Source organism: Rousettus aegyptiacus, unplaced genomic scaffold, assembly GCF_014176215.1.
Source record: "Rousettus aegyptiacus isolate mRouAeg1 unplaced genomic scaffold, mRouAeg1.p scaffold_m13_p_6, whole genome shotgun sequence".
Taxonomy (NCBI): Eukaryota; Metazoa; Chordata; class Mammalia; order Chiroptera; family Pteropodidae; genus Rousettus; species Rousettus aegyptiacus.
In genome coordinates this window covers 5,222,384-5,248,975 of record NW_023416309.1, presented here as the reverse complement: position 1 = coordinate 5,248,975, position 26,592 = coordinate 5,222,384, and the positions used below count along the sequence as shown (strand labels likewise).

Below are 26,592 nucleotides of genomic sequence, written 5' to 3'. Positions count from 1 at the left end.
AAAATAAATAAATAATACGTACACACTTTCAGACATATACAAAAGGTTCCCAGGAATGTTAACTTCAAACTAATAAAACATGTTAAGGGTGTCTATAAGGTTAGAAAAATACACTGAAATGCTTTTGTGATTGTATTAAGTATGTATGAGAATTGTGAGACAAGTCTTTTTCTCATTTTGTCTATTATGTTTATACTGAAGACACTTTTTTTTACCTAACCAAAAAATGTACAGACTCATCTCCATACAGACATCTATAAATCAGAAGCCTCATCTTTTAGACATTCTGGATCTTGAAAGATCATCTGAATACTTGTCTCTTTGCTCTGATACCACTGAGCCCATCCAGAGAAATACAAACAGGGTTAATCAAACTGCAGACATTCCCACCACAGAATTTTACACCATCTGCTTCTAACTCTTCATCTTCTGTTCTACTCCTGCAGCTCATGGGGTTGGGGGCATGCCCTGAACTTCTCAGCTGTTATCTCATCTGCTTAGCCTGTGTTGAAGGTTGCCACAGTTGTAATATTTGTCCACAGGGTAGTCTGTGACGCTTGAATCTTTCTCTCTCATCAGTCCTTCAAGGGTACCTGGGAGATGGTCATCTCCTATCTGATTAGGATGATTGCAGCATAGATTGTTGAAGAGGTACTTTAGTGCAGTGGTTTTCAAGGTGTGGTTCCTGGGGTATCATTCCCCTGGGAACTTATTAGAAATGCAAATGTTGGGGTACCTTTCCTATTCCTGCTGAATCAGAAACTCTGGGGGTGGTACCTAGCAATTTGTGTTTTATTAAGCCCCTCAGGATATTCTGGTGCATGCTAAAACTTGTGAACCACTGCTCACTTTGGTCTGCCCTTTTATCCTTAACCTCAGTTATAAGCAGGCTTCAGAGCCTCAGAACATACATGTATATATTTAATATTAACCTTTTTCTATATAACACTTTGACGCAGCTGATAAAATTAATGTGACATGATAACAACCAAGGAAATTCTGAAATTTGGGACAAAGACAAAATAACAAAAAGAAAAATTAGAAGAAGCTGGGAACTATTCTTATACAGTAAGCACCCAGTAACCTTTGCAGAAGAGGAAGGGAAAGTTGACTTACTACTTAAGAGCTGCCAAAGAAAAGATAAAACATGATCACCTCAAGTGTTCAGGGAATCACAAGATAACCTAGCAATTTGGAGAAGCATAGGTCTTTCAGGTATTGGGAATTGAGAGATGTTTCTTTCCAGTTCCTCATATGGAGACTGTTGAGCATGTAGCTCAATTTCCATAGTTGAGCATGTAGCTCAATTTCCATAGATAAACTGTGGGGAGCCATTTCTCAAATCATCCCTCAGTTTAGCTCATGGCATAAACCCCAACGCCTGTGTTAGTAACTGCAGATCTTGAGGGACCTTCTTGAGGGGTGTTGAAGAGTTCAGTGTGGTGTTTGCCTTTCTAATGATCTGACTTAACCCAAAGGTAAATCGTAGTGTTTAGATCTAGTCTTTCGCAACATTTTAAACATGCACCTTATCGTTCCATCATCTCTAGGGGTTGATATTAAAAATAACACATTTTCCAAATATTAAAGTATATTATTAAATTAAATGTAGTTATGTAAATCAGGCATGTCCTCTCATCTCAATCTGGTAAGTCATACTCCCTTTCCCCTTAGAGTATCAGTGATTTGAAGACATGGAAGAAGTGGCTGTTTTCCAAGAAATCCTCCTTAAATGTTATTTCAGTCTAGCTGTTGATAAGTGTGGCCTCAAGGATTTTAGAGAGCAGTTAGTCTACCGGCCAGATGAGGGCATCCCCAGGGGTTTAAGACTCAGCCAGACCCTGGGGGCCTTCATGGTAAGGGCACTCAAAGCAGGCCCAGTCATCAAACAAGAAATGAGCGGGAGCTGTCCTGTAGGTGATAGAAGCCCCGAAGAGGGCCTGGTTCTTGGCAAAAGGCACCCAGATTGATGGCGCCATGGAGTTGCTCCAAATCTCAGCATTTGGGAGTGCTCCTTTCTTTCTTAAGGCTCAGCAAGATCTCCTCCTATTGTGGCATGGTAAGCAGGGTGTTTGGTTCAGACATACCCTAAAGCACTGGAAGGCAAGGAAAAGGGAAGGCCTTGCAAATACAAAAAGCTGGAGGTGTCCAAATCAACAAAAGAAGGGAGAGGAGCATATATCAGTTCCACAGCTCAAACTACTTCTCAATTTTCTGGGTTAGGAGGTGGAGTTGACATGATTGACTCAGGTCAACAGCAAATGTTAGTCCACACGGCTGCCTAGAGGTGGGGTCAGCCGCCGGACTGGCGTCACAAGTTGGCGGAGCAAACACCTGAGTCAGGAGGCAGAGAAGCAAGGTCAGGGAATGGGGGTGGGTGCCGAGGAGGGGGCGGAGCCTTGGAACGGCAAGCGGGCGGGCAGGGGCGGGGCCAGAGGTTGGCCGAGGCCGGAGTCAGGCAGCAGGGACGGGTCCGAAGGCGGGGTCTAGCCCCAGCGGGAGTGGGGGAGGCTCGCGCCTGCGCACAGGAGTCCCGGGGCGGGGCTGCGCGCGCGCGGTGCTTGGGCCCTGGAGGGCGGAGTCCAGGCGCGCGCCGGCCGAGGGAGGGGGCGGGGTGGCTCGGGAGGCCGGCGCTCCCTCAGGCAGCGGACGCGATGCAGAGTGCTGCGAGTCGGACGGCAAGGCCGCCAGGGATGTGACCCGTGGTTCCTCGCCTCAACAGCGGTCTTTGGGCCCGTAGGTCCTTGGGCGAGCCGCAGCTGGGCCGCGGCAGAGGAGACAGCGCAACCTCCGCAGGGTGAGAGCGTCGCTCGCGGCGGGGGTTGGCGGGGGAGCAGAGGCCGGTGTCGGGGTGGGGCGAGCCTCTGCGACAGCCCTGGCAGGGGGCGCGGTCCGGTTACTCAGGTCCAGGCGGGTTAAGACAGTAGCGTTCTTCGGCCTCTTGCCAGTAGGGTGACCCTCTTGAGACCCCCGCGAGACGCTTCAGGCGAGACAGTCTTGAAGCTGGGATGCTGGACGCCCCCCACCCTCAGGCCTGCAGACCGTATGACAGGCGCGCAGGAGTCGTCGGTGTCTGGGGCTGCCGCCTTTCTCTCAGGAGAAATCTCGGCGAGGCCGAGATATTCAGTGACTTCAGAGTCAGGATGCTGTGAGGATTGATAGGGGAAAGTACCGGGGTGCCCCAATGACAGGTTTTTAAAAATGTTTTTATTTTTTAAATTACTGAGCCAAAACAAAGGCACACCGTAAAACACATCTTGAGATGAAACTTTGGACCACACCGTTCAGGTGCTTCTCTTTCTCTCCTTTTTGGGAGCCTGCTATGTATACATATATATATATAAATATAATACACCGCCTTTTTTTGTGAGAGTAGAAGGAGAAATGACTGCTTTGAGATAGTCGTTGGTGGCTAAACTTGAGTTTGAATTTCAGTAATTGCAAATTCATCTTTGTAGGCTACCCAGCCAATTAGGCTTGCTGTTCCAAGACTAGGCCTTTTTTAGCAGTGTGGAAATGACTGATGCAGGGACTCTTAGTGGCCCCAGATTGGCTTGTGGATGTTTCACTACCATAGGTGAGATAAATCGAGTTTTCGACTTCTCACAATAGCTATTTGAACAGTTATTCTTTTTTTTTTTTCCTGAGTATTAAAATATAATGGAACCTATTTAGCCACTAAAATTTTTTTCTTATAGACAAGTTTAAAGAGTTTAGTGGTGGCGACAATTCTTTAACCAAAAACATTTTAAAGTTTTGTCCTGCAAAAGATAGGCACAAAACATGTCTTACCTGAAATCAATATATGATGAGGATTTAAACGTTTCTAAATATTTTGCCTGAAGTCAGTTTTCTTCTTTTAATTATAGCTCTTTAGTATTTTGTTGTTTTCTTTAGTGTTCACAACAATATTGATTTAAAATAATCTTTAGGTAGGGGAAAAAAACACTTTCTTAAATCTTTTAACTGTAATTCAAAATTTTACTTCAGTATTGTGTTAATATGCCATAGTAAGGAACTGCTAGAAGCCATACTGAAATCATGAACTCTGCATTTAAAAAACAAAACAAAACAAAACACAATTCTACCTTTCTACAGCTATACCTGCACTTTTTTGGTTATTGCCTTGACTCAGCTTTTTTGTTATGGTGGAAGAAGGGGACTTTGACTCTATGGTTAAAAGTTTGTGAGTGACTTTCCATAATCTATTTGATAGAAGTCCAAGTCCTTCACATTTCTGGTACTTGTGTACATTTCTAATTTCATCTTCTGCCATTTTGCCTTTTCTCTCTATACAAAGACTACTTAGATGTCTCTGAAGATGACATCTTCCTTTGTGGTTTTACACTGTACCCTCGGTTGAGAATTCTTCTCTAACTGGTAAACAACTTGCCTTTCAAGACTTAACCAAAATATCACCTCTGAATCTTGTCCAGACATTTTATCCTGCTACTCTTGACTGATCCAATAGTACATTGTACATTATGCAGTTAGCATTTGTCAGTTGGTAGTTAATGATTTGTTTATATGTCTGTCTCCATCAGACTTTTGAGCTTCTTAAGGGAAGGGACCTTTGCAACTCCAGCACATACTGTTGTGTGGATGGGTTTTCAAAAACTATTTATTGAATAAATTTTTGAGAAATGCTCTCATTTTGATTATAGCTTTAAGATAGGCAACATGTATTAATTACCTCTTTGAATATCAGAAAATTTAGAAAAGATGAATGCACAAACAAGGTACTTTTAAATTCCAAGAATGAAGTCAAAATTATTGTTGCTGGTTAGAAGTGAAACCTTGGTTATGACAAGAAACCAGGTGTTTTAATGCAAGAAGAAAAGGGCATGGCCAGTAAGGACTGCTGCTGCTTTGATCTTATGACTTTGGGGCAAAGTAGTTTGCCCAAGGTTATACAGGTAGAAAAGGACAGAGCTAGCATACAGTCCAGGTCTTTTGACCTGTATTTTACCTTTGCACCCAGTTTTCTAATTCTAAGTCTTAATAATTGTTTGACAATCTGGGGGGTTTTGAGAGGCTTAGGCATGTATTGGTACAGGGAATCTATTAAATTAATAGAATATTGAACTTGAAAGAATTAACAGATTATTTCGTTCTGCTTTTAAAATTTTACCCATTAAACAACTAAAGCTGGGAGGTTACTTAGAGTGGCCTTTATCTCATATCTGATTTAATGTTTGTGTATTTTTTATTACTCCATGATGCATTGGAAAGTTGACAATTTTCAGAGGGAGAGCAAATCTGCTTGCTGTTGAATACTTAGGTGCCACTCCTAGGGGCTTAGAGCCCTTGAGTAGCTGAGAAACCTGATAATTCATTTGGGGATATAGGAGAAACCTAAGCTTCACCATTCTGTTTGGTGGGATAGTTTTTAATCTCAGTGCTTGGAGACCCCTCTCCAAATGCCCCATAACAAGTGGCTTCTGCTCACCATATGGAGATCCCACATACAGTTACATTTTGATGGTAAAATGAGATTTTAATTTAACAGGGTTACAGCTGGCTAATAGCATGGCTAAAATTACATGTGTGGCTAGTTTGTATGTGACATGAGCCTATCTTGTTACTCAATGTAATACGTTTTTTGGGAAAAAATTGATAATTGTGTACTTACTGTGGTGGATCTGATTATAATTTTATGCTATAATTAAAGTATAAATGTAATGTTTAATATTTGCTTTCATAGTTGTTTTTGTACATTTAAATTATATAGTATTACAAGTTGAGTTGCTTATTTTTAATTATTGGACATCTGAGTTGCCTTGCCTTTTGCAAGTAATGCAGTTAATAAATAGCTGTCCTTCATTATGCTTCTTTCCTTTAGGCTAAAGTCCCAAGAAGGAGATCACAAAGTTAAAAGGTATGAAGGTTTTTGACATTTTCGAAATACATTGCCAAATTTATTTCTGAAAGATTATATTGATTTACACTGCCTTCTGCAGCTTGGTTTACCAGTTTTATTATACTTTTATAGGCTTTTGTTTTTAAAAGTTTGTTTTTTAAAAATATGTATAAGGGTACCTGCTGTCTAACATCACTATCTACAATAGGAAAGCAAATGCAGTATTTTTCGAGTTTTATTTTCTCCTTTGTATGATTTGTCCTTTGTGCATAAATTTACTGGAATCGTCTCACTAATTTTTATTAGCACATGACATCATAAATATGTTAATATCTTGAAATATGTTCTGATCTTTTTTATTATTTTTATTGTAGACTTTGCAGTTTTTTAAAATTTTTTTAATTGAAGACATTTTAATTTAAAAAAATCTTTCCCCCATTTCCTTCTCCCCTCTCCCTTCCCCCACCCTCTGCTGACTTCGTAGTTTTTAAAATTATTAAAATCATTGACTTTTAAACAAAATTTTGTGAGTTCGTCTTTTGATTGTGAGACTGAATAACTGTATGTCCACTATCTGAGGCACATTTTTATTAGGCTTCTAGAATTTGTTTTGTTATATGTATATATCTTCAGCAAATTACATATGCATTCGAGATTGAATTTATATGGATTTTATACTATAGAGAATCATATTCTTATAAATATCTGAGTTTCCACTGGTAAGCTGCTGCTGTTTTCTCAGATTTGAATAAGAAGCAAAACAAAACAAAACCTAGTTATTTTTTTAAGTAAATGAGTGCTTTTTAAAAATAAATTATAATAAATTTAGACAAACCAAAATTTTCATGAAAGCAATATTTTAGCTAGTTGGAGTTTTTGTTAGTTCAGGATTAACCAGAAGGCTATTTCTGATTTGACTCTTCCCATTAATCATTCTAAAATATGTGAAAGTAAGGCTTTGATTGTCTGATTCCTTTGGGGAGTGAGACATTTTACATAGATGAGATATCCCAGGATAATAGTTAATATTGATTGAGTGCAGGATACTGTGCTGTTATTTGGCATGGAGGTTCTTACTTAATCCTTTTAACAACCCCAGGAGAGGTAGGTTCTTTATTTATTCTTATTTTGCAAGTGAGAAAACTTAGAGAGGTAAGGTAGCTGCCAAAGGTAGCAGCTAGAAAGCAGTGGAACTGGAACTTAGTCTGCTTACTTTTTAAGGACTCTATTTGGAAAGTGTATTTTATCATCTTGTTTTTTTTCTGTTAAGGTTTTGAACTTTATCTCTTAGTCATTGGAATGATATTAGGTGCTTTAAAGCAAGAGGATGATATGATATGTTATACCTTTTAGGGAGATGGCTGATGTGGCAGTGTGGAAACATATTGAATTGTATTTCTGATCGGCAGTGTTTGAAACAAGTCACATGAGAAACAAAGCCTGAACTGCAAGGTGCATATGGAGATCAGGGGATATAATGGAAAGATACAGGACTTAGTAACTGACTTAAAAGAAAGTGGGAAGCTGGAGTGTTGATTTAGACAATATTGAATGGGGTAATGACAGATGAATATGTGCTCATAGTACTTTGTTATATTTCTTTCATAGTTTTGGCTGTGGTGTATTGCACCTAGTTTAGTGACACATCTACCTCCGCCACTGGATTATGTGCTTGTCAAGGATGGACTGAGTAGAAGGCACGAGGTAATACAGGAAGAGGGCAAGAGACTGAACTGCCTGTGGGAAACATTGGATCACCAAAATCAAAGAATGGATGGAGGAAGAGGAGCTCTAGAAAATGATAGCTGTCAAGGACTAGGGGGAGAGCCATCTGCATCAGATCAGGGGAAGAATATTAAGGAGAGAGCAGTATTAGCACAGAATGCCACATTTCAGGCTACAAACAGTTCTGATTGGTGTGGCCTAATGTGTGATGATGATGGGCAGTGGTTGTATACAATTGAGTTGTCTTTCCTTTATTCCAGACTGCCCTGCCTCCACTCGCCAGTACCTTTCTCATTTACCACCTGCCTCTTTTAGCCTCTAACATCTCCTTGCTATGGGTACTGATGCTGGGGCTTGACTCAGCCTAATGAGAGCAACCAATCAGAACCCTCCTTTCTTTTTAAGTGAATTGACCAATCAGGGTATGTTGGGTGTAATTTCTGAGTTTTCAGTTCTACTCTGCTAAGTCGATTGCTTTTGAATGCCCCCAGAGTTTCTTCTCTGACTTCAAGACTTCTAATTGGTTATTTTGAGATTTGGCACCACTGAGAAGCCAGGGGATTCTTAAAGCCTGGGTCCATGAAAGCTGAAATTTTCACCTGTTTACTTTTCCATGTTAATCAGTAGATGAGTTTAAATATGGTTGGGTCATTTTTGAGGATTGTTGGTTTTAACAATGCCCCAGGATCATCATTTCAAATATTTAAGAATTTCTGTTCTCTTTGTGTAATTCTATAGTTATCTAAGGTGTGTGGGCTTGTTTTAAGTTTTCTTGCTGAGTTCCTAACTTCATATGTCTGTTTTTCAAAGAATCACTTAGAAAAGGAATTTGTGCTTGATTTCTTCTGCTACTATTTTCTACAGAGCATCCTTACCCTTCACTCTGCCTTCTCCTTCCCAGTTTTCATCTGCTCAGTTTTTGTACTTGGTAAGTACAATGGGAAGGAAAAAGAAAAGAAAGTGGATAATTACTCCTCTTCTCCCTTTCTTTTTGTATCTGTCACCAGATTCCTCTCCCTAATCACTGCTCCTAGCTATACAGTTTGGCATGGCCTCCTACCTCATATTTTCAGTTTCATGTGTGGGAATGGAAGATGTAATACAGCTCTTTAGCTGAGGAATGCTGGATAGCTCAGGGTTTTGGTCCTTCTGTGATCTCTGTTTTGGTGTCTTCTTTGGTGTTTGGTACTGAAAGATCCAGGTGACATATCTTAGTAGGTGAGTAGGTGCTTTCAATTCCCTGGCTATCTACCTCTGTTTACAATGCAAAAAATCTAGGTCCTGTTTCTTTAAATTCACTCTCTGTCTCTGTCTCATATCTCTACCCCTGTACCAAGATATCAGAATCTTTGATGCCTGAGCCCTTAGTGAATACACTAGGGGCAACAAAGATAGCAGATACCAGAAGTTACTTTGAATTGTTGTTGTCATCTTATTAATGGTTGCAGCTTGAGTGCTTTGGGGAAATTCGAGAGCTTTCTCTGACCATTATGTCTTGGCAGCTAATGTTGGGGCTGGGAGTTACAATTTTTTCTGAAGATCATAGCTTAGAAAAGCAAGAACTCTTCCTCACAGCTATTTGAGTGTATAGAATGGATCTGATGATTTTTTGGCCTGAGTTAGTAAGCTAGGGAGTGAGGAGGCAGGGATGGCCTTTTTTAAAATTCTTCCTTTTATTTTTATTTAAAATTTTTTCTCAGGTTTATTTTCTTCATTTTAAGATAGTCTGGACTTGTCAACCCTTATTTATTATTGGCATCAGCTAGATTTTAGACTGCCTTTTTTTGTGGCCACTCTTTCCATCAGCGTCTTACCACGATTTTAGTTACATGCTGTAAATTCCCTCAACCCAAGCTTTGAGATCAGATACTGAGCCTGGAGTTTCCTTATTCCCTCATCCATCCATGCAAGAAATACCCACAGAGCACTTGCTAGTAATAGTGCACTGAGGAAAACATATTTTCTACCCTGTGAAACTTACATTTGAATGACAGCATATAGGAAGTAAATATATATGTAATGTCAGCAATTGTAGTGCTATGGAGAGAAACAAAGCAGAATAAGGGGGAAAGAAGACGTGAGGGGGATGCTGCTGTTTTATGTAAGATGGTCAGAGAGAGCTGCAGTGAGGAATGATATTTGAGGAGATAATGTGGAAGAAGTGAAATTGTCATCTAATTTGCACACATATTAGGGAAGAAAGCATTTGAAGATGGAGCAAGACTACAAATGTCCTTTTTGAGGAGTGGTAAGTAGCTCAGTAGCGGCATTGAAGGAAGTGATTGGTGGAAGACAAGTGGAAGTGGAGCGTGGGGGAATGGGAGAAGGGCACATAATAGATCATATGTGTTATAGGCCGGTAGGAGTTTGGCTTTTAACCTGAAGGTGGGAAGCCATTTATACATTTTGGGTTGTTTTAAATAGACCTCTCAGCTGTCGTTTAGAAAATGTCAGAGGCAGAGCATAAGGAAATCCTTTAGCATGCTCCAGCATTAGTCCTGAGTGGGAGACGATGGTGATTTTAGGTAAAGATTGGGAGACGTGCTCACATTCTGTAGACATTTTGAAGGCAGAGCTAACAGAATTTGTTGGTGGATTGGATATGGGCTACGGGTTTTGGCTGGAAGACTGGAGTTTCCATTTATTGAAATGGGAAAGCTGTAGAATAAGCAGATTTTTAGGAGGAAACAATTTCAGTTTGGGACATGTTAAAGTAGCATTCCAAGTAGTGATATTGTCTAGGCAGCTGGGTACACATGAGTCTGCAGTTCACGACAGAGGTCTGGGATGGAGATATAAATTTCCAGTATTAGGCATAGAGATTTTAGAATGGGTTAAGTTAGTTTGGGGAGTGAGTGTGGCTGGAGAAGTCTAAAGACTTCGCCTTGGGATTCTGTAATTTTTTTTGGAGGGGAGGACAGGGAGAAGGGAGAGTTAGAGCTAAAGCTAGCAAAGAAGACTAAGAAGCACCCCAGAGATGGAGGAGGAGAATTAACAGCGATTGAAGCCAAGCGAAATGTTTTAAGGAGGAAGAAATTTAACAGTTGCATCAGATGCTATTACTAAAATATGACTGTTAGATTAACAATATGAAAATCATTGGTAATCTTAACAAGTTCCTGGTGGAGTGGAGGAGCTGAAACTTGATTGGGGGTGGGTTTAAGAAATAATTGTCGGAGGGGAATTGTAGACAGCTAGTCCTTTTAAGGAGTTTGCTATAAGTCGAAGCTGAGAAAAGCAGGGTGATAGCTGGAGGGGCTGTGGAGTCAAGGATTTTTTTTTTTTTTTTAAGGTAGGCACTTTTCTAGTATATATGTATAAATAGAAAGTATTTGTTACTGTTGGAATGATCTGAGAGAGAAAAAATTACAAGAACCACTTCTTTGCAAAATAAAAGAAATTGGTTTTATCCTAATCTATAATTATCATATATATTATATACTAACCTATTTCTTTCAAGTGAAGATGTGAAGATGTTGGCTAGTGGGGAGAGGTGTTAAAGAACATCTCCACTCAATTTGGTGAATTTTCATCAGTTTAAAATTGTAGTTTTTATATGTCGGCAGCACATTTTTTATGAATTATTGGGAAGTGGGTTAAATGGTCTTTTTAGTCTTTTGCTAACCTATTTTTTTCTGGTAACTTTTATCTTTTTATTATCCTCAGCAGTTTTGCATAGTGCTTGCCCTATGGTAGATTATAATTTTTTATTTCATAATCTCTGACATTGTAGTTTTACTATAAGTACCTTTTTAAAAAAGAAAAAAATATTAAAAAATACTTTTTAATTGAACTATAAATGTAGAACTTTCAAGGGGAAAATTTGATGGCCACTCTTTTTCCTTTTTTTCTAATATACCTGGCCACACTTTTACTATAATTGCTTCTGATAATGGAGTTGCTATTTGAGATGAGTTTAGAAACTTATGCTGAAAGCTCATAATTACAGCTGTAGCACTTTGTGCCTCTTTCTGTGGTTCACTTGTGTTTGAGTAAGTGGTTGTCAATGTTTAGTGCTCGAGCATCACTGTAGTTGTTTCTTGATCTTCTTCATTAGTCTTCCTTCAGATTTTCTTCCCTTAGCCACTGATGCATGCTACAGACTTTGGATTTCTGAAACACAGATCCAATCAGGTTGTATTATTGCTTAAAAATCTTCTGTGGCTCCCTGTTGTCTGTAGAAATTAATTCGCCCTCTTTTGTTTTTGGCTTACCTCTTACCTATACTTGCCTTTGGGAATCTGGAGTGCTTCCTAGATGGTTCTAATGTACATCTCATGTTTCTTACCATGAGCTTTGGCCCTCACCTTCTGTCATGATTCCATGGTGATGAGAAACTCTTTGACATCTCTATGCTTTTGCACATACTATTCCTTTTTTCCATCAACTTCTTAGCCATCTTGTTAAAACACTTCATCTTATGAAAAGCTCAATATAGATGTCTCATTTTCTAGGAAAGCTATTAGGCATATTTTATGATGATTCCTGTACCTATCCTCCATTATATTCTCTGTTCTCTGTGTTTTTATAACATTTGCAGTTATTTAATTGTAGTATTTGCTGTATTTTCTTCTATTTGGTTTTGTGTGTAGTCCTACTTACCCCAACACAAACATATAATCACTCAATACATTTAGTTGAATGAGTAATTGAGTAAAGCAAATAATTACTCAACATTGACCTAGTTTTGATTGATCCATTTAATTGGGCTTTTACATCAATTTAATTTGTACAGAATATACAAATGAGCAATTCAGATGTCATGCTTAAAGACAATCATAACCCAAAGTGTCTTAGGAAATTGACATTTTATTAAACATTTGTTCTTATGAGCAAATAATGAGGTTTATTGATGATTTCATTATATATTTCAAGTGTCTATTTTTGTTTAAATATCTGAATATTTTTTTCTTCTGTAGTTTTATTATTTTCTCTGGTATTTCTATTTGGATATTGGCCTTAGATACTCCTCACCCTAAACATGTCTTGAACTTGTGCCCTAAACTTGATCATGACTTCTCTTTTAGTGCTTTCTGTATCACTGTCTTCTAAGTTACTTAGGTTCTTCTGCAGTATCTTTGTGTCACTTCTATATCTTATCATTACTGAGTTCTATTATAATTCAACAAATATTTTTTGGCCAATACTTGTGTTCCTGATTTGTTAGTACTAATGGTGAAAGGCTGAATAAGAGAGGGTCCCAGTCCACAAAGGATTATGATACAATGTGATAAGTATAATAATATAGTAATAGTGGACTATCTAGGGCACCCTAGAAGTAGAGAATATCTCTTTGTATCACTTAATTCTTACTTTGGCTGCTGCCAACCTCTTTCAGGCCCTCATTTAGATAATTTTAGGAAACTTAATAGTTTGCCCTGCCTTCTCTTGTCATTCCAGTTCATCATGGACACTGTCACTAGAGTAGTCACCTGAAAAAGACAAAAAAAGCTACATATCTTTGATCTTCCTGCTTACAGAATAAAGTCCAAAACAGAAAAAAATCTGGAATGCAAAGCCTTTGACCTAGGCTTCTTTCTTGTCTTCTGCTATATGAACTTTCCATGTCAGTGAACCTCTTCTACATTCTGTTCTAAACACACTTCACACTTTTCCTTTTTTTGCCTTGTTTGTTTGAGCCATTCCCCCTTTCAGCAATGTTTTTACTCTTGCTTCCTCTACTAACTGAAATTGTATCTATCCTTGGATTAGTTCCTGATTGGTAAACCCATTCTGAACCTTTTATATGATCATGACCATATTCTTAACATTCTCTCTTCTCGTCTTCATGACATCACTCTCTTCTGTTTCTCTTTCTTAACATATTCTTTTCAACTGTCTTTACTGACTCCTATTCCTTAACATTCATGTTTCCTGGAGTTTCAGGCTGACCTCATTTTGTCTTCATTTTGTTGTGCTTTTGTGATACATATTGTTTTTCATTATCACCTTTTTGTGTTCATTTCCTCAGCCTGTTTTCATCTTAAGTACTCCAGTCCTTAGGTTTGCTCCTTAGAATGCCCATCTGATTGCCCAGTAGAAAACCTGAAACTTAGAATGTCAGAAATTAAGCACATGGTCTTTTCCAGACCCATGAACTCACCTCATTTTTCTTCTTGATTGATGATGCTGCCAGTCACTCAGTTACCTAAATTAGAAACCCAGGAATCATCTTGGCTTCTATTCTCCTATATCACATTTTCCATTAGCTGCCAAGGTCCGCTGATGGAGCTGTTTCCTCTCCATTTCCTTTACTGTTTCCTTGACCCAGGCTCTAAAACCCTTAGTAGACCATTGGAAAAAGCCCCTTTAAACTAAGTCTTCTGCCTGGTCCTGGATATTCTATGGGAAATGCATGTTGGTTATATTAGAATATAATAGAAATGCCAAATGGAGTAGAAATGCCAAAGGCAAATAGTTTTGGGCCTGCCACACTAGAATAGTGCTTGAATTATAGACTAATCCTTGTGTATCTATTAAATCAATTTCCTAAATATTTTTATTAAATGACATTATTAAGAAATAGTTTATACTTTTTACAAGAAATTGCCTAAGGATTAAGAATATGATTTATAAGGATTAGAGGGGAAAAACAAGAAAAAATATATAGAAACAGAAGTCTGTCTGAGATAAGTGCCAGAAATGATCTTATAGGAGATTTTCTTAATGAGCTAGAAAAGAAATTAAAAGTTTGAAAGTGATGCTTGGAGTTTTGTGTCCAAATGCCAGTTAAAAGCAGTTAACTACAGGAAGATCTTGAGACTGAATAGACAAAAATGAGAGCTTTAGTGTGGGGAATTGTAAGCTGATATATTTGAGTAGTGCTTTGAAGAGATGTTGTTTAACTGTCAGTTAATACCCAGACTCCTGGTACCATTATGCATGTTCCTGGAAGATGCTGGCCTGATGTGCCAACACTACATTATGTGGTAACTTAATCAGTATATCTCCACATCATCTAATGTGTTTTGTAAGCACAAGCTATTTAGTGCAAAATCATTATTTTCTGAACCCAGATATAGCCATAGAAGTGCTCTTAGTTTCTTGAACTTTTTCTTGGTTTTAAGATAGTAGATTTTAGATAGACTTTGTCTTGCTTGTAACATTTAAAAAATTTGCAGAATAAAGTACTTTAAAACTTGAGTTCCTTATATTCTAAATGACTTAACACATTTCAAAATAATTAAATTTTATTTATTGCGAATATTTTGTAAAAATATTAAGTGTTTATATTAGCTTTTGATGTTGGCTATATTGATCTTTATTCATTTTCTGATGAATATAGAGTTTATGAGGCTGGCACTACATTCTCACTTGAATGTTTCCTTGGAAGATTTATTTGAACATTCTGTATGGCACTGTTTTGAAATTGAAATTGGGTATATCATTTTGGTTTATATTGTTCTGCCTAGGAGCTCCCCTGTGGCGGAGGAGGTGAGAAAGAAGAAAAAAGCTTTCATAGGGAGTTCATAAGATGGGCCAAGGTAGATGAGTGGCATTTTGAGCCTAGGGAGTAGTGTGTGGTCTGGTAAAGAGTCCTGAAAGACCGTATACTATGGTTGTGGATCCTTGGGAGGTTTGGTGTGAGTAGAAGGAAGTGTTTGTTGGGTTAGTGGTGGGAAAGAGCAGCTGCAAAGGAATACCAAAGCCAAATTTTAAAAGCATTTGTAATGTTAGTTGCATTTGCTTACTGTTTGTGTGTCTATGGACAGATTGTGATTTCTCCAAGTTTTAATTTCCTTAAATCTGCAAACTAAGAATAATAAAAATAATTACACTATAGGGTCGCTGTTGGATTTAAATGTGGTAATCTAGGTACTTGGCACACAACTGCTCAATAGGATTCTGCTGTTGTTAGTACGGTTATATGACATTTGTTCTTTGGAGGGTCACTGAAGGATTTAAATAGAAGAGCGACATGATCAGATTTACAATTTCAATTATTAACTCTGGGGTAAATATAAAGGATGGATTGAAGGGGAAGAAACAGAAGGTAGGGAATTAAGGACACATATTAGAATACTGGCTAGAGATGGTAAGATTCTAGATTAAGAAATAAGGTAGTGTTAGAGAAGATAGGATGGATTTCAGAATTATTGCAAATTGACATGCACATTGTATTTCATGAATTGGGAAGACCTAAAGGCAACTAGGAGAATGGACAGCAAGAATGTAGGTAGAGTACCCAGCTAAGTAGGAACATTATATTTTTCTGTTCAGAATAGGAGAGGGCTGAAGAGGGTGGTTAGAGGCACATGCTCATTATTGCCAAAGATCTAATGGCTGAGTTGGGCTGCCTGCCATTCTGCAGATGAGATGTGCAGCATTTGGGCAAACTCTAATTGAGTCCAGAGCAGTAACTTTGGGCAGCACACAGATTACGTGCCAAGTATCTGGGAGCTGTCATTGAGTCAGGAGAGAAACAGTCATAAATCACAAGTAGACTTGTACTGCGTATGAAATAGAGAAAGAGCTATTTCTTAAGGGGCTAAAACGACAAGTTGACAGTGATGCGTTTTATTTGGATTTGAATCTCTGGGATTCTGCCCTTTCTAGGTGCCAAGAAGATCAGGTCCTACTAGGGATTTACCTAAATTTTGTTAATCTTGCAAGCTCAGAAGTATCCTTTAAGCATTCGGTATTTGATAGTGTTACCATATAATCATTTTCAGCAAAGATACTTTTCTGCTTTATAGCTTTGTTTTTGCAGTACTTTATGTATATTCTCATTTAATCACATTCTCTTTGGCAAGTTTAATTGTAACATTTGAAAATCTCTCAGAATAAAATGATTAGTTTTTATTGGTTTACTAAGTAGAATATTCTTACCTTACATAATTTTACTTAAAGATTCTTTGAAAATAGAGAGCAAAGTTCTGTCTAGAATATTATGAAGTGCATGTTCTTGTCAGTGAAGTGTTCCTTGCGTTGTAATGACTAGTCACTAGTATAGGTTAAATATAAATGTACTTTGATTTGAAGGTGTGGTTGATTCTCAGGCCTTAGGCTGATACCTTTTGACTTTTTGTCAATTATATTTTATAAAATTGTAATTATTCGTGTCATGGAGGTAAACACAATTTTGGGATTTTGCATATTTATTGGCATTTTCAGTTCTTTATCAGCAACCTCTAGATGTTATGTCTCTTTTGATATGGAATTAGAGTAAGACTCATGTACTGCTAAACCTTTTAGTAGAACTTCAGTTATAACATATTTAGATTTTTTTCAGTAACTTTTCTTCACTCAATAGTGTTTATTGATTATCTTTTCTACATATTATGGTAGTCTTTAGAAATTTAAAAATCAAATATGTTGCGGTCTCTTCTTCTTGAGGAGCTCCCAGGTAAGGCAGCACATAGGAGGAGTACTTAACTGAGGCAGATGCCACACAAGCTTGTTAATTCTACAGTGAGATTTATTGTTATATATTATATGAAAAGTGAAAATATAAAATCAAAGAGCTGTCATCTAGCAGCCTGATATAGATCAGGACATAGGACATAGTACATTCAAGGGAACAGAGATACAGACATTGTACATTCATGTGAGACTGCAAATTGCAAGAAGTCTGTTGTTATAACCATCTCTTGTCATGCCATCTGTATAGAGCAATTGTGTATGCTTCTTGTCTCCCTAGTGGGGACACTGCTCTGGGTAACAGTAAAGACAAGATGGCTAGTTGTGGGGAAATACATATGAGATGGGTTGAAAAGAATTCAAGATAGCATAAATAAGAGAAGTCCAAGACGGACTTTTTAATTATATATATATTTTTTAAATTTAAAAATAATTCCATAGTCAGAAAAGTTATAAGAATAAGAGTAGTGCAAACAATATCTGATTAGCTTTATTCAGATTCATGTGTTGCTAATATTTTATGCCATTCGCTCTCTTTCTTGCATATGTATATGTATAGGCTTATATATATATCCATGGTCTCGGTGTCTATATATATATCCATGGTCTCGGTGTCTCTCTCTTTCCTTCCCTCTCTCTCTCCCTCCCTCCCTGCTTTACACACGCACACATGCCAAGCATTTGAGAATAAGTTGCATGCATCATGACACTTTACCCCTAAATGTATACTTCCATATGTGTTTCCTAAGAATATGGATTTTTTTTAATGTAACCACTGTACAGTATGGATTTGACTGAATTTAACATTGATACAATAATTTACCATTTGTATTCAGTTTTTTTTTTTCAATTGACCAAGTTTCCTTTACCCCTTCCACAGACTGCCTTTTAAAGAGCAGAGTCAATCATGAGATATTTTGGTAGAAATTTTGTATTAATGGTCCAAAAAAAATCATGGAGACTTAAAGTTGGATTCTCTTTTACTTCGCATCTGTGTCTCCCCTGGTCTTTCCATCTAAGAAAATGGTAGCACCATTTGATAAGTTTTTCAGGCCCAAAACCTGGAAGTCATTCTTGATTTCTGTCTTTACCTTTTCCCTCATTTCTTGCATTTAACCCATCACTAAGAGCTGTAGCTCCTATCTTCCCCCATGCATCTTGAATTCTTCTATTGCTTTCTATCCATCTACTTCAGCCTGCTTATTAGTCCATCATCATATCTAATCTTAGGTAGGATTCCTTCCAATCTAGCTTCTTAACTGATTTCCCTGCCTCCATGTTTTCTCTCCTCTAGTTCATTTTCCATCATAATAGTGAGAATGATCTTTTAGGAATGAAAATCAGATCATGCCACCTCCTGCTTATAATATTCAATGGCTTTTCATTGCTCCAGAGTCCTCATTGCATAGCCAGCTCCTCTTCTTTTAGATCACAACTTAAATATCTCCCTTTAAGGTGCCTTCTTGATGCCCAGTCTGCTATTTTCTCCTATAACATTTCATTTTTTTTCCTTCATAGGACTTATGTTTTATAATTATGTTTTTTTATTAATTTATTTATGTCTCCTACACTAGACTATAATTGCAAAAACCATAGGGGCCATGTCTGTTCTGTCAACCTTTGTATACATAGCATCTAGCACATTGCTAGGATCTTAGCAGGTAATTAAATATTTGAATACATGAATGAAAGGAAACCTAAGAGATTGTCTAGCCCCAGTGCTTACCCAATGTAGAATCTGCGGTATCTCTAGCAAGTGATTATCCAGCTTGTTTTTGAATGCTTTCAGAAATGGACAGCTTAGTGTTTTATGTGTAATCCCATTTCGTTGTTTAGTCTAATTCTTATATTTTGAAAAGTTTTTCTTACTTGGGGCTGAAAACTGCCTTTCTGTTTTTCTCCGTCCATTGAACCTAGTTGTGCCCCTCATTAACACCTTAAACTATTTGACAGCAACAATTATATATTCTCTGGATTTTTTAAATGCGTTACTTTTCATCATATGACATGGTTCTTCACACATTGTATATATGCATTTTGTCAGGGTAACTTTAAAAGTGGCGTAGTGAAGGATAAAGATGTTCATAAACTTTGGTCCAGTATTTCATAGTTAAATGATTTATAGCATATTAGTTCAATGTAATACATAGTAGTCATTAAAATAAATATAATGATAAAAATGTGGGAAATATTTATAAAATAATATTTTAAAATGTATAATATTAAATTGTATCCAGATAGTTATTATAGCAGACTAGGTATTTAGCAGTGATTTAGAAGGGTACCCGAAGTAATGAGAGCAGTTGTAATAATGTGGTGGAATTACAAGAAGTTTTTAAATAAAGATTATTTCATAGTTTAATTAAAGAAAGGATAAAATGTAATGCTTAGAACGACTAGACGTAAGTGAGAAACTACAGTAGTCTGCATTAACTCCCCTCATTTAGATACTGCATTTTTTTTAGTGTCGTTTAAGATAGCTTGTTTTTGTGGCCTTACCACACTGTTAACTCATTTGAACTTACCAACTAAAATTGCTAAAGTGAAACTAAGGCATAAAATTCGTTCCCTTGAGATTTAAAAACATTTCAGTTTTTCCTCAGTGATATATCCGATTGTCTTAGAGACCTGAGATAAACTGAATGACCTAGGGATTGTTCAGGGCATTCTTTGTTATCTAAATTATTTCCTGGAGGTACCAAAACCTCAGACTGCTAGTATAGTATTTGAATATTCTATACCAATACTACCATTCCTACTGTCCTGAAATAGGTTAATATTTTAAGATTATTTTCAATTAAAGCTAATAAGTGGTAATTATAACTAAAGTTTAGAAAGTTATTTCAGAGAAATAGCTGCTTAATATCACTAGCATATCTAAAAAACAAGCTTAAAAATAAATTCATTCTTAGTTTTTACAGAAAAATTTTTAGAATTGAATTGTAGTAATGTCCAAACTTAAAGATATTTATTTAGTACTTGGAAAGCTTTTTTCTCATAAATGTATTATTTTATACTTGTCAACCAAAAATAATAGAAAATAACACCATCGGATGTTAGTAATTAAATCCAGTAAATAAAATTGATTGAAATTATTCTCTTAATTGATATGTGAAGAAAATCACATTTTGTCAGATGAGTGTTAAAGAGACAAGTGGATATTTAGAGAGAATGAGTGGCTTGAGAGTAGAGTTTTTGTCTTGTTCTTTTTATCTAGTAATTTGCTGGAAATGGTTATTAAATGAATTCTAAAAAGATTTCTGGGCATATCTGTGTCAGAAAAGCTGGCTTTGTGATCAAAAAACTGTGAATGGCGATTCCCTTAACTTCTTTGACCTCAATTTTGTTTATGGTCTATAATATCCCAATTCTAAAATTCTAGTTCACTAAAATACATTATATGACAGAGTGGCATTTGCAAGGACATAAAGGTACACTTTTATTTTTATGTCTAATTTTATTTAAATAATTTTATAAGAAGCTAATTTTATGTTTATCTATTTTTCAAGGTGTATCTGTTTTCCTCAGGCATGTTTTTTTGATTCATAAATGGAATGAAGAAAGAGGCCTTTTTCCCCCTCTAACTGGGCAAGATTTGAAAAGACAGGAAGAGATTAAATACTTTGTTTTTTTTTGTTTGTGTGTACAACAGTACTGTCCCTTATGATAGCCCCTAGCCACATGTAACTATTTAAATTTAAATGAGTTAAATTTAAATAAAAATAAAAATTGAGTTCCTTAGTCATCCTAGCCAAATTCTAAGTGCTCAGTACCTACATGTGGCTAGCGGCCACTGTATTGGACAAGGCAAGTATAGAATATTTCCATTATTGCAGAAAGCTCTGCGGACAGCGCTAGAATAAGAGATTGTATTGGACAGGATTGCTCATGAGAATGAAGACAGACAAAATGGTGACTTGTCTCCTTTTAAGTCTAAAGAGGCTAAATCATGAAGGTGTGGTGAGGGAGAGGAGGTGTGTGAACATGACCCCAAAATAGAACAGTTCTTTGTACTTGCCAACAGGTAATCAGTATCTACTCAGGTCAGCTGGTTATGGCAGAAGCACTGGGGAAGCAGGAAGAATGAGGGGAACAGTTCTCTGGATGAGTGGCAACTAGTGTGCAAGAAGGTGTCTGTATATGCAAAAGTTGGTTTTTACATTTTAAGGAATGCAGAAAGAACTTCTTAGGCATTACATAAAAAATGTTTTATCCTTGGGTATTTTAATTTTATAATGTTCAGGACATTTTACATGCTACACACACATACATTACTGAAAGTGAAGTGTTATGGAAACACCCTCCACTAAGCATGATGCTATCTGCTATTTTCTATTCTGTTCTATTCTTATTGTTGTATGTGTAGAAAAGATATTGACTCATTATTAAGTAGGAAAAGACTGTTTTAGGACATTACTAGCTAGGTGCTAGGTATATCCTAAATATTATATTTCCAAATATAAAGTGATTCTGTGAAATGCTGCAAAATTAATTTTAAAACTCCAGCTGAACATTATAAAAACTGCTGTAACCATCTTAGGTTACAGACAAAATGTAAGCATTATAAGTTCTATATTGGTTTTCCTTATATGAGACACTTACAAAAGCAAAAATGTTTACATAATACAATTACATTTTAGAGTATTGTTTTAAGTTTTAAAAAACATTATAGTAAAGATTTTTACTCTAACTCCACTGAATGCAGCAAGCTTTGTTTCTTCGATCTGACGAATAAGACCATTACCCCACACAAATGGAGTCACTCCGTATGAAGAGACTGAGTTTGTCACCATTTTACAGTCTTTAATCTATTTTAATCTTTCATTGACGGCTTGATTATAGAATTTAGATAAAGCATTTTGAAGTAACTCAGATCATCTGTCCTCTTTTCTGGCATTTTCCCTTGTGGTGGTCCATTCCAGTATTTTGTAATTCACCCCAAATAAGATTATTCTTTTTACCTTCAGACAGTTTTGATTTTGATTTCTCAGTTATATTAATCAGAGTTTCCACTTGTGTTTTTCTCATTTAAACAATTATTGCATACATGTATTCGTATACTCTTTCAACGTTTCTTTGCCTTTTGTTTGTTCTTTGGTAAGTTTTAGATTTTTCTGAACTTCACCTCCTTCCTCTTTACAAAAATATCAGTCTTCCTTCATCTGTTCTTTTGTCTCACTAAAAGTATTCCAGTTCACACTTTCTTTATAGCTACTTTTTTCCTTATGTTTCTTAACTTCCTTTTAATGATGAAACTGACTGTATTCCAATTCAGTATCTGTCCTTTTAAGATTTCTTCCTCAAACTACTGTTCAAAACTACTCTCTGCGTCACCTGAATCAGCCAGTTCTACTTCTAGTGTTCTTATGTCATCTTCCTCTTTAGGATGTTGCTTTTCATTTTCCTCAGTGGATTTCTTAGCACCTCTGATTTCTTTAGGCGGTAAGAAGTATTGACTTAATGCACAAGAAACTTTAATTCTTTTTTGTTTGTAGTCGTCGTCTGATTTGCACGCCATGTGTTCCATTCTCTTGGCTTTAGCTATGTTTGCATAAGGAGTTATTTTAAGATACAATTCCTGTTCATGTAATTATTGTTAAAAAATGATTTTTTTTCTTACTGTGATATTCTTGACAAAAACTGTAGTTTTTTAAAATTGTAGTAGTTGTCATATGATATCACATTAGTTTAAGTGTATAACATAGTGATTCTACATTTATATACCTTACAGTGTAATCACCACAATATGTATAGTAACCATCTGTTATCACACAGTTATTACGATATTATTGACTATATTCCCTGTGATATATATTACATCCACATTGCTTATTCATTTGGTAACTGGAAGTTGGTACCTATTATTTTCCTTTACCTTTTCTCCCACTGCCTTCATCCATCAGTTTCTTCTCTGTATCTATGAGTCTGTTTCTGTTTTGGAAAATTGGCATTTTTATAGTTATTTTTAATTCTTAAAGAGGCCCTGGTAACTTTTTTTCCTTCTAATTTTGCATACTTGTGTTTGGTGACTACATTTTTTCTCTTATTAGAGTTGAAATGAGCATCTTCTTCAGTTTTCTTTTCTCAGCCCACACATTTTCTTTATATTCTTCTAAAAGTTTCTCCAAAGTATTGATTTCTTCTAACACTAGATTATTATTTGCTTTTTTTTTAATTGAAATTGATTTTACAGTTACTTAGAATAATTCTTAAACATTTCTCTTCCTGTTCTATACAAACTTTGAGAAGATACAGATTTTGATTTGTGCTCCACAAATAGTTCTTGAATAGTTTTATTGTTAAATTTGATTGTTTCCTTCCCCACCCATTACAAAACTAAACACATCCATTACATAATCTTTTCCTGCAGTTTGCCACCCCTAGGATCTCAGCTACCTGGTCCAGCACTAGAGAAGGTACTGGATAAAGAATGGGATAGTCTATTCTATTTTAGTCTTTTCATTTACAACAAAAACTTGCTTGTTCTAAAATAATAAGTTAATATTAGCTTAAGAAAATGAATTGGAGAGAGGCTATAGAGGGTAATAGTTAAATTTCAGTCCTGGCCCCCACCATTTACTAGCTGTGTGACGTTGGAAAAACTACTTAACTCTTTTACATTTAGTTTCCATGTTGGTAAAATAAAGGTTTATTTACTTCATAAAGTTGGGAAGCATAAATAGATTAATATACATGAAACCCTCCAATAGTGCCTAATACATGGTAAGAGCTATAAGTGTTAGCTGCTATTGCTGCTGCTGGTGCTGCTGCTACCACCACTATTTACCATATGCAGTGCCACTGACTCGGGTTCAATAGTCTTGGTTCTTTATTATCTATATGAACTTGGACAAGTTACTTAACCTCTGCAAACCTCAGTTTCTTCATCTCTGAAATGGGAATAAATGTACCTGTCCTGTATTGTAGTGAGGTTGAGATATGATCATTCTTATAAACTATGTAGTGTAGTGCTATGCATACTGTTGATAAAATTAGCTGTTATCATTAAGGTCCCTCATAGTTATATTGTCTGCTTTTTGTCTTCAGCAGGGACAATCAGATCTTTCTATCCTCCTGGTCCCATAAAAAGGAGAGTTTCTTGTCTAGGTCATGGAGGCACTGCAGAGCCTACCTTCCACAGGTGTTCCTGTCTCTTGGGATATCAGCCTGAGCCAGCCCCGGAACATTATTCATTTGTATAAATAGACTCCGTGCTAGATGCTGATAATTTTTAAATTTCATCTTTTAATTAAGCTACTGATTACATCATTTTGAAATTATTTGTGTTGTCCAAGTTCCCCATGCTTTTGCTGGTCGAATTTGCTCATAACTTTTAGTAAGACCTAGTCTTTGTCTTCTCCAGCCTCATTTAGCTGCAAGCACAATTCCCGCACGCTGCAGGTTCAACCACTCCTGAATGAGGTGGGTGGTTGTGGCCTGCAATTAATGTGTCTACTGTAGCTTCAGTGTTCAGTGTTCCCAGAGCCCTGAGTGATGTTCCTGTCACGCTGTTACCTTTTTCTCAACTTGGCTGTAAATCAGAACCTCTGCTTTGTTTTCCAGTCTCCCATTCCAGGTATCATAATGGGACTGGAAGCTTACCTTGATCTTATATCCTGTCTGATCTTGCTCCAGGTATCGTTCCCAACATTTCCTTTATTTTTAACTTTTTTTTTTTTTTTTTAGCTTTTCCCTCCACGTCTTAGAAACAGAAAAGAGGGTACAAAATTAGGAAAAATAAAACAAAACTATTGCCTTTATGTCCTCTTAAGTTACTATCTTTTTCTTTTTTGTCTTTGAAAGAATGGGTTGATTCCATTTCTTTATCTTTTTTTTTTTTTTTTTTTTACCCTTGAGCTCCCTATAGTCAGTTTTCTGTGGCATATATTGTCTCCTGAAACTACTCTGCACAGATGATCAAATTTGCAAACTACTAAGTCCAACCATTCTTTTCAGTTTTTAATTTTTCATGTGGAATCTGATACTGCTGCCTGTTATCATTTTCAAATTTTCTTGCATTTCTTTTCTTTCCTGTTGGATTATACATTCTCAGCTGTCTTCCCTCCCCTCCCCTCCCCTCCCCTCCCCTCCCTCCCTTCCCCTCCCCTCTCTTCCCATTCCTTCCCATTCCTTCCCATGTGTTTTTGATCCCCTTGGTAGTGTCCTTCAACTTTTTCTTCCCTTGTTCTACATCTTTCCCAGGTTACCTCATCTGTTTCTGGTGGAACATTTGACTTTTATTTCTGTGCTGACAATTCCTAAATCATCTTCTCCCATTTAGACTTTGTCCTTGTGTTTCAGACTCCTTTATGTGGCTAGTAAATACTCCAACCTGCATCCCCTGTAGGTACTTTAAAGTCACCTTGACATGATAAGTTCCTGACCTTTTCCTTCATATATAATGTTTGCCCTCAATTGAAGATACCACCCCTTTTTTCAGCCAGACAAGCCTGGAATCCCAAACCCTTCTTCTCTTTAATCTCCTACACCTAATCAGTCATTCATTCATCCATTTATTCATTAAATTTTTTGCCTATTATAACATTCTTAAGATTAAATATTGCTGATATCGTTTGTATTTGTAACTTTTCTCTAGCCTTTTTGCTATAATCTTTGCTATCTTTCTCATAACCTCCTTAACCTATCTCTCTTTCTCTTGTCCATCCTCCATATTGAAATCAGAGTGACTTTTTAAAATTGAGGTCAGATCATTGATGTTAAAACCCTTTGATTTCCTTACTGTTCATAGTAAACTCCAAATTTCTTTGTATGGCACATAAGGCCTCCCACAGGCTCTGTTTTCTCCAGTGTTCTTTTTCCTGCTCCATTTCTTTGAACCCTGTTCTCTACCCTTGTTTAATTTATGACAGTTTCTTGAATTTGCCCTGCTGGTTCTTTGCTTATGCTTATGCTCAGGATGTATTGCTTTTCACATTCAGTGTTTTTATTGTTATTTACTATCTGTCATTTGAGAGCCAGCTCAAGCATTGCCTCCTTTATGAAGTCATTTATGATATCCCCTTCTCCAATTAAGCATTTTCTTTTTTGTGACCCCATGTACTACCTCATACTCTCCCTTGTAGCAATTAAAGCAATTCATTGGCCTTTTATTGTCTATATGTTTTTTCTCTGTATTGGGGTGTCTTATTGTATCCATAGTCTGTAGCACAGAGTCTGGTTCATAATAGGCTTTCAATAAACATTTGATGACTGAATGAATAAATCATAAGTCATTACTGTAATGAGAACATTGCTTCCTTTCCCAGATCATGAGCTTCTCCTAGCAGGTATTATATCTTATCTTGTTTATTTTTCAGGATCTTGTCATAGATGCTGAATGTAAAAGTGTTGTAGTAATTAATCTGAGGTGCAGATATACAGTAGATTAAGCAGGGCTTCCCTGCAGAGAAGGAAGTTGAATTGTGTTGCCCCAAACACAATAAGATTATTCTTATATTCCAGGGTTCACATCTTAAGTAATGGTCAATTTATAGATGGAAACATTGCAGCTAACTTTAATTTCTTTGATGTTTACCAAATCAAGAAGATTCTGAGTGTCAGTATTCTGCAGATTGATTATATGTTAACTAGTTAGAGGATTTTTACTTTTTAAAAAGGTTAAAGTATGGGTGTCCTAGGTGCTATTA

The 26,592-nt window shown here is 36.6% G+C and overlaps 1 protein-coding gene across 10 annotated transcripts in view; it reads left to right on the top strand.

Annotated features, from left to right (window-relative positions):
• Positions 1-2,593: 2,593 nt before the first annotated feature.
• CCSER2 (coiled-coil serine rich protein 2) overlaps positions 2,594-26,592 on the top strand; it is a 170,037-nt gene continuing 146,038 nt past the window's right edge. For 7 of the 10 annotated variants that reach the window (XM_016130170.2, XM_016130166.2, XM_016130172.2 and 4 more), the window contains exons 1-2: positions 2,594-2,797; positions 5,843-5,878. The gene's annotated coding sequence lies outside the window, so the exon portion shown is untranslated. Of the gene's footprint in view, positions 2,798-5,842; positions 5,879-6,339; positions 7,313-7,468; positions 7,565-26,592 lie in introns of those variants that run through there. The other 3 variants (XM_016130167.2, XM_036223583.1, XM_016130168.2) reach the window with 3 other exon arrangements.